Here is a 16,174-nt window from a genome sequence, read left to right on the forward strand (position 1 = left end):
GACCAGGGATTGAACCCGTGTCCCCTGAATTGGCAGGCGGATTGGTGGTCCCCTGCACCACCAAGGAAGCCCCAGCATTTGTTATTTGTAGACTTTTTAATGATGGCTGGTGTGAGGTGGTACCTCATTGTAATTTTGATTTGCATTTCTGCAATAATTAGTGATGTTGAGCCCAACAAATACATTTTTATTTGCCAAATTCCCAGTGGTAATTTGGAAGGGTGACACCATTCAATAATTTCTCTGTAGAAATTCCATGAATTATACATAATTTCCCAGTGTATACAGATACATGCCTTGCTATCCCAGTGGAGCTACCAGACAGTTTTAGACCCTTTCTTTTCCCTTGGTAGTTCCAGCCTTAAGGTCCCAATCCCTCCTCCCTTAGTAGTTCAGTGTAAGATTTTTGGGGATATTGTGGGCAGTAGTCAGGTAATGGTGAGATTGGAGAGTAGGGTAAGCTCCATTGTCTCTCATTTGTCTCCTCCCTTTCCTAGGAATGGGGGAAATTTGCAAATAATACCCTAGTGCCCCCCTTCCCCTTAAAAAAAAGTTTTTATTTTACAGTTTTTCATTTACAGAAAAGTTGCAAAGATAGTACACAGAATTCCCATAAACCCCTCACCGTTTCTCCTATTGTTAACATCTTACCTATTGTACATGTATCACAACTAAGAAACCAACATTAGTACATTACTTGATTGTAGTCTCCTGTGCTCTCACAGTTTTTCCGTCTTTCCTTGTTTTCATGACTAACAGTTTTGAGGAGTGCTTATCAGGTGTTTTGTAGAATGTCCCTCAATTTGGGTTTGTCTAATATTTTTCTCATCGGTTTGACTGGGGTTGTGGATTTCGGGAAGAATACCACAGAGGTGAAGTGCCCTTGTTAGCATCATGACTTATGATTGATGATATTAACCTTGATCACCTGGTCAAGGTAGGGTTTGCCAGGTTTTGCCACAGTAAAGTTACTGTCCTTTCCTGTTGGTCTTTTTTCTTTTTTTGGAAGCAAGTCATTAAAGGGGGACAAATTGTTCAAAGTTCCACCTTCTGGAAGGGATGTATCTACAATAATCATTGGGAATTCTTCTGTCTTTTCACTCCCACTTATTTATTCAGTCATTTGTTTATATCAGTGTGGACTAAATGGATATTTATTTCAGACTTTGGGTTTGAATTCAGTACTATGTTATTTATTTTGTTGCCACAACTGTTCTAGCTTTGGCCATTGGGAGCTCTTGCAGGTTGGCTCCAGTGTCCCTTTGACATGCCCCTGTCCTTTTGTGTTTTGTGTCCTTTACTTTTTGGCACTGTAAGATGCTCCAGGCTCATCTGTTTTTCTTGCCACAGTTCTAGTATCAGCCATTCCTCCAAGGAGCCCTGATTCCTTTTGTTGAAGAATGATATTAAAAATCGGAATCTGGGTGCTGGGTCCTAGTGCCCTTTTTCTTCAATTCCTGTGCACAATGTGGAAAGTCTGAATCTGGATATTTGGATGAATGGTAGAGTGGTTATAGCATCACACATTTTTATCATAGTACTTGATAGTATCTGTGTGTGTTGACTTTGTCTTCTGCTGTGGAGTCATAAAAGCAGATTTTTAAAAGTACTTCTAAGTGTTTAAAAAAAGAAAAGTTAAAGTTAGAAAGCTTTAAGGAATGTATGCTTGTTTTAGGGCAGGCAAATGGGAAGAGTCATTAGGTTCTTCTGTTTTATTCTGAATTTCAGAAAAGATGAACTCTCTTTGGATGCAGAAAGGAAGGGTGTCATCAGGAAACCTTCCATGGACAAAGAAGTGTGTTTGAGAACTTACGCTAACAGGAATTTCAGGCTTCCTTGAGCCTCTTCCTCTCCATTATTATCATCATCATTATTGCTGTCATCATCAGTAATATTATTTTGCCATAACTGCTGTTATTCCAACCTTACCTTTCATTTCCATAATGCTGAAATTTTTTGTTTTTCAACATACAAGTCATTTACAAATGATTTGTAGACTGTCAGGGCAGGTAAAAGATTAGGGAGGTCGGAGCCTCTTTCCAATTGCTTTTGCTGGAGTTTGGTTGCAAGTAATGGAAATTGGAGCTTTTAAATCTATTACTGCCTTGAAACTTTACTAAGTATTTTAGAAAATGAATGGATCTGGATCAAGGAAAGAGTTTGTTGTTGAATTCTCTTGGAAAACCTGATTTGAAATAGCAACTGTAGCTCTAAGAAAAGGTTTTAGTCAAAGAATAGCAGAGTTCATCGTTGTCATAACAGTTGAAGAAAGAGCCAAGTGGTATTCACAAGGTTTTCTGAACTTAATTTCTAATCTTTTAAAGATTCTATAGTTCAGCCTTTGTCCTCCTACTTATATTTAGCAATTTAGATCTGACACCCACTAGGGACCAAAGTTTTTAAATAACAAATCTGAATCTCTCTCCTTTTTTTTTTTTTTTTTCCTATTTGGTTATTTCGCTTTATAAATTTCTCAAAAAAAAAAAAAGAATAAAAGTAAGTAAAACATTATAGGTAGAATTCACATATGTTTTCCTTCTTGTCAGTTTGAAGAAACTTTGCATATTAGGAATATAGTTTCATATTTTGCAGGTTTTTTGTATATTTTATTCTTTTACCATTTTTGTGAATTTATATGCGTTTCTTTGTACCATCGACATTGTCATCTTATTTGTACATTTTCAATAAAAATTGAGATAATATTGTTAGTCACAATTGACATGTTACCATGTTAACCCATGGTAAGCAACTACAAATTTTTAACCATATTATTATAAATATGTCTAAAACATGCTGTATGCTTGTTTATTTTACTGAGAACAGTCCTCTGGATGGCTCAGAATCATGATTCTGAACATCAGCTTTTATTCTTTGCTTATTACAGTGTTGCCCTCAGAATCTGTTCACATAAATAATGTTATTTAATCTAGGCAAACTGCTGACTTTTTAGTCATTGGGACAAGTGGCCTAGTTCTTCTATCTTTTAATTATTAGGTGCTGCCACCAGTATTCCGTCTGTTATACCTGTAATCAGACAACTAAGCTTATTAATATTAAATATAAAATAATAGTCTCTGAGTATTGAATTGCATGTGGCCTTTCTGACAATTATTTTGAACCTTCGTAGAATCATTTTCCTTTAGGCTCTGTTCCCAAGAGTTGAAGTTGTTGGAAATCTGACTTCCAAATAAGTGGAGTATTTATTACTGCCTTACAGAAAGAGAAAAGGAGTTATTTCAACAACATGATAAAACCTGAAGAGTATTTTACGCAAGGGAATTATAAGTTACTGAATAACGAAAGATACCATATTTTAACATGAGTATTTTTTTGGGTGGGAGTATGAAGGTTTTTTTTGTTTTTTGTTTTTTTCATTTAGGGGGTATGAAGTTTAAGGCCAAGTGTGATACCAGCAAGAAACAGCATTCATTCCAAAATGGCATAATTCTGTAGTGTTCTGCAGTTTGTGGTTCTAGCTCACTTGTTGAGCAGTGCTCTGAAAAAATGTAGACAGCTTCAGGGTCATATTTTGGTGTTTTGGCTCAAGTTTGGTCGATTCTGGGGATGCAGCCCTTGATTTGGTGAACAAGTTCTCCTTCCTTCACACCACCCTCCAACGCTAAAACCACCTTTTGCCCCCACCGCTGCAAAGCCTTCTCCCTGGTCTCTCTGCTTTCTCTCCAGCCTCTTGCTGTTAGCACCACCTTCAATCTAAACTGTGTTAAGTAGAAACATTATCCCTCACTTTTTGATGATTTGACTCTAGCTTAGTCTCTCCCTCTAAAAAACAAAACCAAAAAAAAAAAACCCATACCTCAAACATCAGAGTACTTAGATACTGTCATTCTTTGCCATGTCTCAGCATTGTTTGAAATGAAGGATTTTCTCTGCCTGGCATCACCTTCTGCATGCTTCATGGTTTGACTTAGATGTCACCTTCTATGTGAATCCTTTACCAGAGACACCACATGCTTTCTCCTTTGTGTTCTATAGCGAGTGCTTTTATTTATATCATTATTCATAGCATTTTGTATTTTGGGTCTTTTATGTTCTTTTTGTCATACTAAATTATGAACTTCTTGAAAGATAAGACCCTATATCTTATTTATATCTCTGCCCACAGATCCATAAAGCCCTCATAGGTAGTGATTCTTGTGTGTCCACTTTAAGTTGGTTATTGCATTTGCCTTTGACATAGGCTTGTAGTTATTCTAGAACTAATTGAATAACTAGGCATATACTGTATGAGTCAGAAATTTTCATCTTGACTTTTTCAGCCCACCATCATTTGGTTCCACCCTACCTATTTCAAATAGTATTTCCTGCTTCTCACAAGGATGTGCTCACTGCTTCGTTGAGGTTGTGACTCTTTGTGACTTCAAAGAGTCTTGCATAAGCCACAATTTTTATTTTTGTATTTTTGATTTTGATTTTTCCTTATTTCTTTAGCATCATTCAACATATGTGACTGTTTATTTGTAAGTAAAAGACCAAATCACTTAAAATTGTTAACAAAAATTAGTTCAAAATGTTAAATGTACTCTGGTAAAGATTTCAGATCTTATTTAGCAGTATGGTTTAATTCTACATTTAGCTCTTGCAGATTATTAAATTTTGATAAGAAATTAGGCAAGTTAAAGCAGATATCTTTCCACATATAAAAATATTGTCTTTATGTTGGCCTCTATCACTTTAAAAAAGAAAGAACTCTCAGTTCACTGAGTTCCAGTCTCCAAGGAAACCTGGATGCCACTTGAAGTTCAGTTTTGGAAACTGACAGTTTAAATAATAATAATCTCTTTTTTTTTTAAATTTATTTTTAATTTTATTTATTTTTGGCTGCGTTGGGTCTTCGTTGCTGCGCATGGGCTTTCTCTAGTTGTAGTGAGCGGGGGCTACACTTCGTTGCGGTGCGAGGGCTTCTTATTGCGGTGGCTTCTCTTGTTGCAGAGCACAGGCTCTAGCTGCGCGGGCTTCAGTAGTTGTAGCACGTGGGCTCAGTAGTTGTGGCTTGCGGGCTCTAGAGCGCAGGCTCAGTAGTTGTGGCGCACGGGCTTAGTTGCTCCGTGGCATGTGGGATCTTCCCGGACCAGGGCTCGAACCCGTGTCCCCTGCATTGGCAGGCGGATTCTTAACCACTGCGCCACCAGGGAAGCCCAATAATAATAATCTCTTAAGAGTAGTTTGTGAATTTGAAGCTTTTTGAAAGTTGGCAGATTGATTATTTGAAAAACTATCAAGAACGAAAGATTGTGGAGGTTTGTTTTCCTTGAACATTTTTTTGACTTTTTATGGACACTTTTCACTTAACTCAACTATAATAATTATTGTACTTTCATTGGTAAAGGTTATTTGATGATAGATTATTACTTTCCAAGCATGAAAATTTCTTCATACAGATAAGTTCAGAAACAACGTGCCTAGGTAGACTAGTATCAGTAACTAAAAAGCATAATCAACTCTCAAGTTTGACAACTTCATTCAGATTTGCTAACAATTAGATGCTATCAGTTTCTGCCCTATTCTCTCATTAAGCTGTCCAGGACTGGTGGTCATTTCTGGTCACTAAGGAGGAATTTTATGCTTAGCCAAGATTCTCATAAAAATCATACTATCATATATTTGACTTATATAGTAATCTGCTACTAACAAAGTTGTGTCCTAGTCCAGAGGAAAAATAAAGTATATTCAGTTCTTTTTTTTCACTCCTTTAAAAAATTCTTGTACTTTGATTTCAGAAGTGGCAAATGATCATTTTACAAAAAATCAAACCATGCAGAAATTTGTAACACCAAAGATAAATGCTCCTAACCCAGTGCACTAAGTCTCCACCTTACAGTTTCAGTCCCAAACTGAGTGTGTATTTTGCTGTATTGTCCCCATGAATGTATAAATATAAGTTGTTTTACAAAAAAGGGTCACATTATAACACTTATTTGCAACCTGCTTTAAAAAAATTATCAGTTTGTACAGAGCCTACCTCATTTTTAAAGGCTGCATAGCAGCTTATTTTATGCATATACCCTTAATTTTTAATTGAAGTATAGTTTATTTACCATATTTTATTGGTTTCAGGTGTACAACATAGTGGTTCAATATTTTTATAGATTATACTGCATTTAAAGTTATTATAAAATAATGGCTATATTTCCCTGTGTTGTATCCTTGTAGCTTGTTTATTTTATATGTAGTAGTTTGTGCCTCTTAATCCCCTACTCCTATCTTGCCCTCCCTCCTTCATTCTCCCCACTGGTAACCAGTAGTTTGTTGTCTATATCTGTGAGTCTATTTCTGTTTTGTTATATTCATTCATTTGTTTTATTTTTTAGATTCCACATATAAGTGATAACAAGAGTACCTAATTTTATCTTTGTTGTAAAAATTAATGCTTGATTTTAAAAAAGGAAAAAAAAAGTTTGAGTTGAAATTTTCCCTTTCACTTATACCTCCTCAGTTATACATATAACTGTATAGTTATTATTTTTAATTAAATGTTGAAATGTTTCAAAATTAATTAAATGTTTCAAAATTATTTGAAATTTTCAGTGAACAAAACGATGAGAAACTGGATGCAAACAGTATGAATTTGAATTAATCTTTACATTTATGTTTTCAGACTATTAAAAAAATATATGATGTTTTTAAAGGCCCAAGATGTCTATGGTGATGGTATTTATGTTTTATATTTTAAAAATTTGTATCTTCTAATTTGTAACAGAGCCAATTTGGAGTGTTTGCTCATTCAGAAATGAGGTGTCTCTCCACTTACGAGGATTGTGTTGTACAGTTTTGTAGTTTTTCGCATATAAGCCTTTTTTGGTTGATTCTTTCATATTTTCTTGATATAATATATTTTATATAATAGATAATTAGCAATATCTTTATCTCTCATATTTCATGTTGTAATATAAATTCCAAAGTCCAGGCCAGAAATGTTAGATATTTGTGCATTGTACCCTATAATTTGTAATACTGCCTTACTAACTAGTTGATACTGACTGCCAGATACTCTTCAGGCTTGCCAGGATAGATACACCCTTCACTTTGCTACTGGCCATGATAATAACACAATCATGACTAGAGTAGTAGACTCTCTATAATATATTGAACTCCACCCAGTTTGTACTCATAGGAGACCTGAATAGATGCTAGCTGTGTTTTTCTTTGATGACTAATACTTAGGGATTTTAGAGTACTTTAAACAAGATGAACAAGAAAATCATTAAGTTCATTGAGTAATAGAAACCTATTATTTGACAGATATTTAATTTCTCTTTTTCCAAAAGTATAATGTCTAGTATTAGAAATTAGGCAGCTGAAACATCCAGCTCCCCAAACTAATCCTCCATAGTAAAGGAAGGTCTAGAATTATTCGCTTTCCTAGGTTTTGTGCGAAAGAATCTTAGGCCTTTATTTCTGTACTTTAAGGTTCTGCAGGAACAGTCGATTTTATGCCCTTCTTTGACTCTAAGGATTTCATTTATTTCTAGTTATAAGGGAAGACCCTAAACATTGTATGCCTTATATGTGTAACTGTAGAAAAGGAATTAGTAACAGCCATTATGCCAGGCACTCTGATAGGTACTCTCATTTAACCCTTAAAGCACTTTTACGAGGTAGATACTGTTATTGTTCCAATTTTATAGAGGGGAAACAGTGTTAGTTTAAGTAATGTGCCCTAGGTTACACAGATAGTCAGGGGTAGAGACTTGAACCCAGATCTTTTTAGTACACAAATGAATAACACTTACCTTTGCTTGACTATTCACTCCTTTTTGTCAGTGATCCCACTTAAATGTGGATAATCACCTTCCCTTTCACTCAGTATCCTTTGAGTGTTTTTTTTTTCCATAATATTTTCCCAAAGTCCTTAGATTCACTATAGCTTTTTTGATTATTATTGTACTGTCTTTATTTTCTAGCTTCCTAGAATATTTTGGAGATAGAAGATTTCTTTTTTTGAAGTCTTCCTCTTGGTGGTTTGGTTAATCAGCTAGTTCTCTACCCTAAGTCATTTGAGGTCAAGTTTGTACTGGGATGGTGGGGCACAAAAATTCTACATTCACAGAGTAAGCCTTCGATGAAATAATCAACCCATGGGAACTCTAAATGTAAACTGGGTGCTTTCTGTGCTTCTTGGTTCCTTTTTACCCTTTCAGGGGAGATAGTGATCCTGGGCAGACCTCTCATAAGGCAACTTTGAGAGTCTGATAGTTCTAAACTCCATTGTACTGTACCTTCATTCCTTTTCATACCATGAGTAATAATGTCCAGAGCAACATGGAATGGAGGCTGGATATCCCATGTCCACTTCCTCTCAAGTCATTGTCTCTGTGGATATCTGTTTAGGTTAAGGAGTAGAGTAAACATCTCTGGATTTAGGTCTCAATCCTTTCACTCTCCATATAAATCCTTCTTAGTTCACTTACTTTGAAATGCAACCCTAAGACTGACCTGTGACTCTAGCAAATAATAGGATGGGTCCCTTTTATAGCAACACAGAGCCGTCCAGTGAGACTCCCTGTCCTTCCCTTTCTCTACTCAGAGGGTTTCAAGATTTTACTTGGAAAAGTAAGGAGAAATTCTGAGCTGCTGAACAGAAAACTATGAACTACAGTATTCTAGAAGACTGTAGATAACAATTTTTGAAGGTGAAGAGAACTGGAATACTAGTTTCCCTTGTTTTATAGTTGAAGAAAATTTCCCATTAATTTTTGCATAATTGACATGATAGTAGTTGTTTCTTAAAGGTCCTGTGTGTCTCTTGTTAAATTTGATACTAGGTATTAAATCTTTTCACCTCTATAGTGAGTGGTATATTTTTGTTATTCTGTAATATTTTCTAACTAGCTACTGTTTATTTAAAGGAAAGTCATTGATTGTGGAGTATTATTTTGGTAAACATACATGTACCTGTCTGTCTTACTGTTTCCAGTGGTTTTCCTGTTCTCCTCTGTTAATGTCATTTGCAAATAATGATAAAAAAATCACTTCATTTTTAAAATTTATGTCCATTCTCTTGTTTGAATGACTTGACTAGCCTTTCCAGAACAGTGTTATATAGTGATGAAAACCATTTTTTCTTCTTGATTTTAGTGAGAATGCCTATAGTGTTTCACCATTAACTATCAGTTGTTTTTCTTTTTTCTTTTTTTTCCCCTTGAGTTGTGCAGGCCAAATAAAACATGTGTATGACTGAATCCAGCCAGTTCTCCGGTTTGAAGATTTATTTATTTATTTAAAATTTATTATTTATTTGTTTATTTGGCTGTGCTGGGCCTTAGTTGCAGCATGTGGGCTCTTTAGTTGCAGCATGCAGGGTCTTTAGTTGCAGCATGCAGGGTCTTTAGCTGCAGCATGCGAGGTCTTTTAGTTGCGGCATGCGGGATCTAGTTCCCTCACCAGGGATTGAACCTGGGCCCCCTGCGTTGGGGGTGCGGGGTCTTAACCACTGGACTGCCAGGGAAGTCCCTGAAGATTTATTTTTTAACCTTGGACCTTGATGCCCTCAGAGACATTAAAAGTGGTCTCTACAGGCTTTCTGGAAGATGCAACCACTATTTAATACTATTTAACACTATTTAATACTTACTATACATTGAGAAGCAGCAATGTAGATCAGGTTTGCCAATTTTATAGAGAAGAAAAATCTCTTATTTCCCTACTGTTCCCTTTTGAGATCAGTTTCTCTACTTTAAGGGCTTATTGGACTCCCAAATATAAGATAAATGTCTTCTGTCGTTCTAGAGCTTCTGTAACTGAAAATTGGGCCATGGTAAATGTTCAAGAAGTCTTAGACATAATTATTACATAATTTTGTTATTACTGTTATTCTCATTCTTCATATTCTCCTCTTTCCTATCTAAGTGATTGGTATCATCATATTCTTAGTTACCCAAGCAAAAAATACAGCAGTCATTTTTTACTTTTATCCATGCATTCTTTTACTGATTAATCCAATTTAAAAATATTCATTGAGTGCCTACTATGTGCCAGTCACCTGTTGTTTTTTTTTTTAACATCGTTATTGGAGTATAATTGCTTTACAATGTTGTGTTAGTTTCTGCTGTATAGCAAAGTGAATCAGCTATATGTATACATATATTCTCATATCTCCTCCCTCTTGAGCCTCCCTCCCACCCTCCCTATCCCACCCCTCTAGGTGGTCACAAATCACTGAGCTGATCTCCCTGTGTTATGCAGCTGCTTCCCAGTCACCTGTTTTAATTAGTACAAGTCAGGCAGTGAATAGGACAGACAAGGTTTCTGCTTTCTTTGAACTTCCATTCTAGTGAGGGAACTTGTACAATGTACAGTAAATAATGAGATAATTTCATTTAATTGGCAAGTCAGTTACTTTACAGAAATTAGGATGTGATATAGAGTGGTGGGGAAAAGAGATTGGTTCTTTAAATGAAGTGTGTGTTAGTCCAGGTCCTCTGAGAAACAGATACCACAACAGGATTAAATGTGTAGGGATTTTTTTTTTTGTGGTGGTGGTAAATTACACATAATATAAAATTTACTATTTTAACCATTTTTAAGTATATGGTTTGGCATTAAATACATTCACATTGCTGTACAACCATCATCACCATCCATGTCCAGAACTTTTTTGTACTTCCCAACCGAAACTCTGTACCCATGTAACACTAACTCCCCTTCCCCCTCCCCCTAGTCCCTGGCAACCACCATTCTACTTTCTGTCTTTATGAATTTGACTACTCTATGTACCTTATATAAGTGGACTCATACTCTTTGACCTTTTGTGACTGGCTTATTTCACTTAATATAGTGTCCTCAAGGTCCGTTCATGTTGTAGCATGTGTCAGAATTTCCTTCTTTTTTTTTTAGAGCAGTTATAGGTTTACAATAAAATTGAAAGGGAGGTTTAGAGATTCCTCATATACTTTCTGCCCCCACGTATGCATAGCCTTACCCATTATCAGTATGTCATCAAAAGATACTTTTTTTTTTTTAACCAAGGATGAACATAAATTGACCCATCGTAATCACTCAAAGCTTCATGGTTTACCTTAGGGTTCACTCTCGGTGTTGTACCTTCTGTGGGTTTAGACAAATGCATAATGGCATATAGTCATCATCATAATATCGAAGTATTTTCACTGCCCTAAAAATCCTCTGTGGTCTACCTATTCATTGTTCCCCCTCTCCCAGCCCCTGCCCTTGCCCTGCAACCACTGATCTGCAGCCACTGATTGTCTCCATAGTTTTACCTTTTCCAGAATGTTAAATAGTTGAAATCATACACAATGTAGCCTTTTCAGGTTGGCTTCTTTCACTTAATAATAATGCATTTAAGGTTCTTCCATGTCTTTTCATCACTTGATAGCTTCTTTCTTTTTAGCACTGAATAATATTCCATTGTTTGGATAAACCACAGTTTATCCGTTCACCTCCTGAAGGACATCTTGGTTCCAAGTTTTGTCAATTATGAATAAAGCTGCTGTAAACCTACGTGCGCAGGTTTTTGTGTGGATTCCTTCCTAAATTTCTAAAGCTGAATATTCGTTGTATGTGTACCACGTTTTGTTTATCCATTCATCTGTCATTGGACACGTAGGTTGCTTCCACCTTTTTTAGCTATTGTGAATAATGCTGCTATGAACGTGTGTGCGCAAATATCTGTTCAAGTCCCTGCTTTCTTTTAGGTATATACCCAGAAATGGAATTGCTGGATCCTACACTAATTCTGTGTTAATTGCTTTAGGAATTGCCGTACCCTTTTCCAGAGCACCATTTTATCTTCCCACCATCAGTGCATAAGGGTTCCAGTTTTTGTGCATCCTTACTGACTCTTGCTATTTTGGTTTTTTTTGATAATAGCCTTCCTAATGGGTGTGAAGTGGTATCTCGTATTTTTGACTTACACTTCCGTAATGGTTAGTGAAGTCATTGAGCATATTTTCATGTGCTTATTGTCACATGTGCTTATTTCATGTGCTTATTGTATATCTTCTTTGGAGAAATGACTATTCAAGTCCTTAGTTAATTTTTAATTGGGTTGTTTGTTTTTTGTTGTTGTTGAGTTCCAGGAGTTCTTTATATATTCTTCATACTGATCCCTTATCTGGTGTATGATTTACAAACATTTTCTCCTATTCTGTAGATTGCCTTTTCACTCTGTTGGTACTGTTCTTTCTTACTAATGAAATTTTCATTATTCGGAATATGTAAAGTATACTGTCTATATTATCTAGCTATAAGTAGTGGTTTTTATAAAGTATTTAAATAATAGGAAAGTATTCTGTCAGGCACTTGATTTAATATTCTTAAACTGGCACAAAGTCAAATAAATATCAGTGAAAGAGAAAAGGTTTAAAACATGCCTGTGGCACAAATATTAATTTTTTCCATGTAATTATATGAAAGAAAATAAACAGCAAACATATTTCTAGTTAATTTTCTGAAAACCTCTAAAACTTTTGTAGAAAATTCAAAATTATCTTATACATTTCTTTTAAAATCTTGTTCCTTTAGAGTTCTGTAAAATTAATTATTTAAAAAATTCGAAATTTAAACTATTGTGTTAATCATAAAAAAGTATATTTACCTTTGGTAGTGAAGGTTCATACTAATAATAGTGACTGTTTCTAAACTGTATTACAGTTTAGAAGTACAGTTCCTGAAAGTTGTATTGGTAATCTTAATGGGTTTTTACCCCCCTTATTAAGCTTATACCCTCATATAAGCTTAATTTATAATGTAAATTGCCAAATCCTAACCCTAATTTTTAGTTCTGAAAGTTAGCCTTTTTAGCTGTTGTGCTTTTTTCATGCAAGATTTACTAGTTGTGTATCCTAAACTATTGTCTGTCAGGAGTAATTGGTATGCTGCTGTTATAGCAATAAAATGATTGTATCAAACCAGCACGAAGAGGGACTAGTGTTATGATTTCAGTATTGAAACACTGTATAATCTCAAACCGTTCATAATGTGGCCAAGGAGACAGATATATCTAGTGCAAACTTGCCTCCTTTGTAAATTAGGTCAGCCAATAATTTTTACAGAAATAAAAGACTAGATCATGATTTTATCAAATAGCAAATAGTTCAGAACATTCTTTATTGATCCTTTGTGTTAATCTTGGTGCTTTTTTAGTTAAAAAAATATAGTATTGGTATTTATTTCTTTACATGACCTTGCTCCTTTTTCTTAGTTCAAAATAGAGCATACATTTGTACTCCCCTGGTGGGAACATCTCAGGAAATATGGGATGTTAATATTGCATCTAAGGACTGCATGACAACGCAGAGAGCAGTTACTGGTATACAGATGCACATACCAAACACCACACTATACACCACCATTCTCCCTTACTCCCTCCCCGCCTTGAACGGGGCAGACAGAATTCACCAAAAAACCAGAGCAGAGTTAACCATAAAGAGTTCATTATTTTGGCTTTGGGGCATAAACTGATGGAAAAGAAATTGAGTTTAGTAAATTATGCTATGAATCACTTCTTTGTAAATTCACTTATGGATTCCTGGTCTCATAATTTATCTGTTCTTTTGGCAAGTTTTTATTGCCTCTCAGGATCTCCATTACCAAGGCCCAGAGGGTGACTTAGTAATTAAGGATGAGGAGTCTAAGACACTTTTTTTCTTCAGCATATAAAGACTATTTCCTCAGAGATCCAACTCAGCACAGCTCCTGGGAGACATGACTTCTGGAAGAACCCCAGATTTTTTCAAATGACATGATTTTTTTTGATGTGAATCAAAAGAGGGGTCCATAATTATCTGATACCCAGATAATTATGATACTTTACATCTTGACTTTTTGGCAACAGCTTTATCGAGATATAATTCACATACCATACAAGTCTCTCTTTAAGTGTACTGAACTCAGTGGTTTTCATAATATTCACTGAGTTGAACAACCATCAAAGGAATCTTAAAGTATGTGGGTTTTTTGACCTTTTTTTAAACTTAGCATAGTGTTTTTGAGGTTCGTATCATGTTGTAACATGAATCAGTACTTCATTTCTTTTGATTACTGAGTATTAATCCATTTTGTGGATTTATTTATTCATCAGTTGATGGACATTTATGTTGTTTACACTTTTTGGCTCTTATGAGTGGCTCTAATGGTGTTATGAATATTTGTGTATAAATTTTTGTGTGGATGTATGTTTTCATTTCTCTTGGGTGTATACCTTGGAGTGGAAGTGCTGGATCATGTGATAACTCTGTGTTTAATCTTTTGAGGAACTGCTAAACTACTTTCCCAAAGTGTATACACCATTTTACATTCCCACCAGCAATGTGTGTGGGTTCCAGTTTCTTTACTTCCTTGCCAGCACTTGCTGTTATCTGTATTTTTTATTATAGCTATCCTAGTGGGACCAGCTTAAATCTTGAATCACATATACCTGTGCCTTATCGTTGTGGCCTGTTTTTTCTTGCGTTTAATTATGGTGATCCTTGTGTGACTGGCCGCCTCTTACAGTTGCTAATTGCTCTACCCATGTGTTCACCCATCTTTTTGTTCCGCCTTTACTGCGGATCCAGACAGGGCTTGATGACTGATCTTGGATACACCAGCACCTGCCCTTGAAGAAGATAGAGGTTTTAATAGCTTCGTATAGAAATAGGTTGTTTCATTTTTTAATTACTGTCATCTGTTCATCTATTTGATAATAGTTATATACTAAAATATATACCTGTGAAGTTGTTTATTACTGTAACTGTCATTTGTGGAGAAGAAAAAACTTGCTACTAAATATCTTTTTTTCCTCTCTTTTTCGGAAGTGGTTTACAAAGTGCATGTTAAGTACAGAACTATGGTGTTAGAAGTTACCGTAATGGTTACAACTCTTGGTGGGTGGAGTGACTGGAAGGGGATTTCTGGAGTGCTGGTTATCTTATGTTTCTTGATATTGGAGCTAGTTACGTAGATGTGTGAGAATTCACCGAGCTATAGACTTAGAGTACACGTGTCTTTGTTATACTTCAATAAAAACTTAAGTTAAAATCGTTAACATTGTTTAAATCATTTTTAGCACTAGTAAAGGTTTTCATTTGTCATATTAACTACCTTTTAAATAAGTATATTCCATTTTGAGTCATTATATTTACTACCTTAAATTATCAACATTCTTGTATGTACATTGCGTTGATGTAGATGCTATAATTTCAAGTCCCCTTGTTCAGCTGCTCATAATTTCAGAGATTTAATGATTTAGATTCTTAGATTAGCTGTAGAAAGTTTGATTTTATGTTCTGCTGTGTTGCTTTAACTGAATGATCTTCAGCAGCTCAGTTTTGGCTCTGGTCTTTCTGTATGTATCTAAAACTTTATGAAATGCAGTAGTTGTGCCTACTGTCTATTGGTGAGTTCAGGTTCTCGTTAGAGACTAGAGTAGTATGAAGGAAAGAACCATGAAAGAGAAGCTATATATATATATATATTTTTAAATTAATTTATTTATTTATTCCTGGCTGTGCTGGGTCTTCGCTTCTGTGTGAGGGCTTTCTCTAGCTGTGGCGAGCGGGGGCCACTCTTCATCGCGGTGCACGGGCCTCTCACCATCGCGGCCTCTCTTGTTGCGGAGCACAGGCTCCAGACGCGCAGGCTCAGCAGCTGTGGCTCACGGGCCCAGCTGCTCCGCGGCATGTGGGATCCTCCCAGACCAGGGCTCGAACCCGTGCCCCCTGCATTGGCAGGCGGATTCTCAACCACTGCGCCACCAGGGAAGCCCCAGAAGCTATATTTATATTAGTTCATTGTTTATAGTAATCCATCTAACATAGTAACCATATAGATGTACAGAAAGCATTTGATGTAATTATCACTTTAAAATGTGATACCAGGAGAAAACCAGTATTGACTAATCAAAGTCTTTTGAATTCTAATCCTTTTATCTCTTTTTACTATAATAGGTTTTGGAGAAATTGTTTGATTTTGACCAAATAATGTTATGCTGCTGAAGTTAGGAAGATACACAGTAAGATCAGTTTTTTGGTTAATAGAAGTTTTGAAGTAGGCTTATGTTATGTAATCTTTATTTCTAAAAATTGGGTTTATGGGTAAGAGGTATCAGAGAAAAATGACTCATTACAGCCATTTTATATTCTGATGAGGAAAAGGCAATTCTGCCCTATTACAGGGATATTTTCAGTGGAATCTGAGAACTGTTTAAACAGTATAA

At 35.6% G+C, this 16,174-nt stretch overlaps 1 protein-coding gene across 15 annotated transcripts in view; it reads left to right on the plus strand.

Annotated features, from left to right (window-relative positions):
• The window catches only part of RNF111 (ring finger protein 111), a 91,852-nt gene that overhangs the window by 23,501 nt on the left and 52,177 nt on the right, over nt 1-16,174 (plus strand). The window contains exon 3 of one of the 15 annotated variants that reach the window (XM_082445638.1): nt 15,906-15,970. The exons of the other annotated variants lie outside the window; for them this stretch is intronic. The gene's annotated coding sequence lies outside the window, so the exon portion shown is untranslated. The remainder of the gene's footprint in view (nt 1-15,905; nt 15,971-16,174) is intronic. 15 annotated transcript variants of the gene reach the window in all.

The sequence above is a fragment of the Balaenoptera physalus genome (assembly GCF_965194825.1).
Source record: "Balaenoptera physalus genome assembly, chromosome: 2".
In the NCBI taxonomy this organism is placed as follows: domain Eukaryota; kingdom Metazoa; phylum Chordata; class Mammalia; order Artiodactyla; family Balaenopteridae; genus Balaenoptera; species Balaenoptera physalus.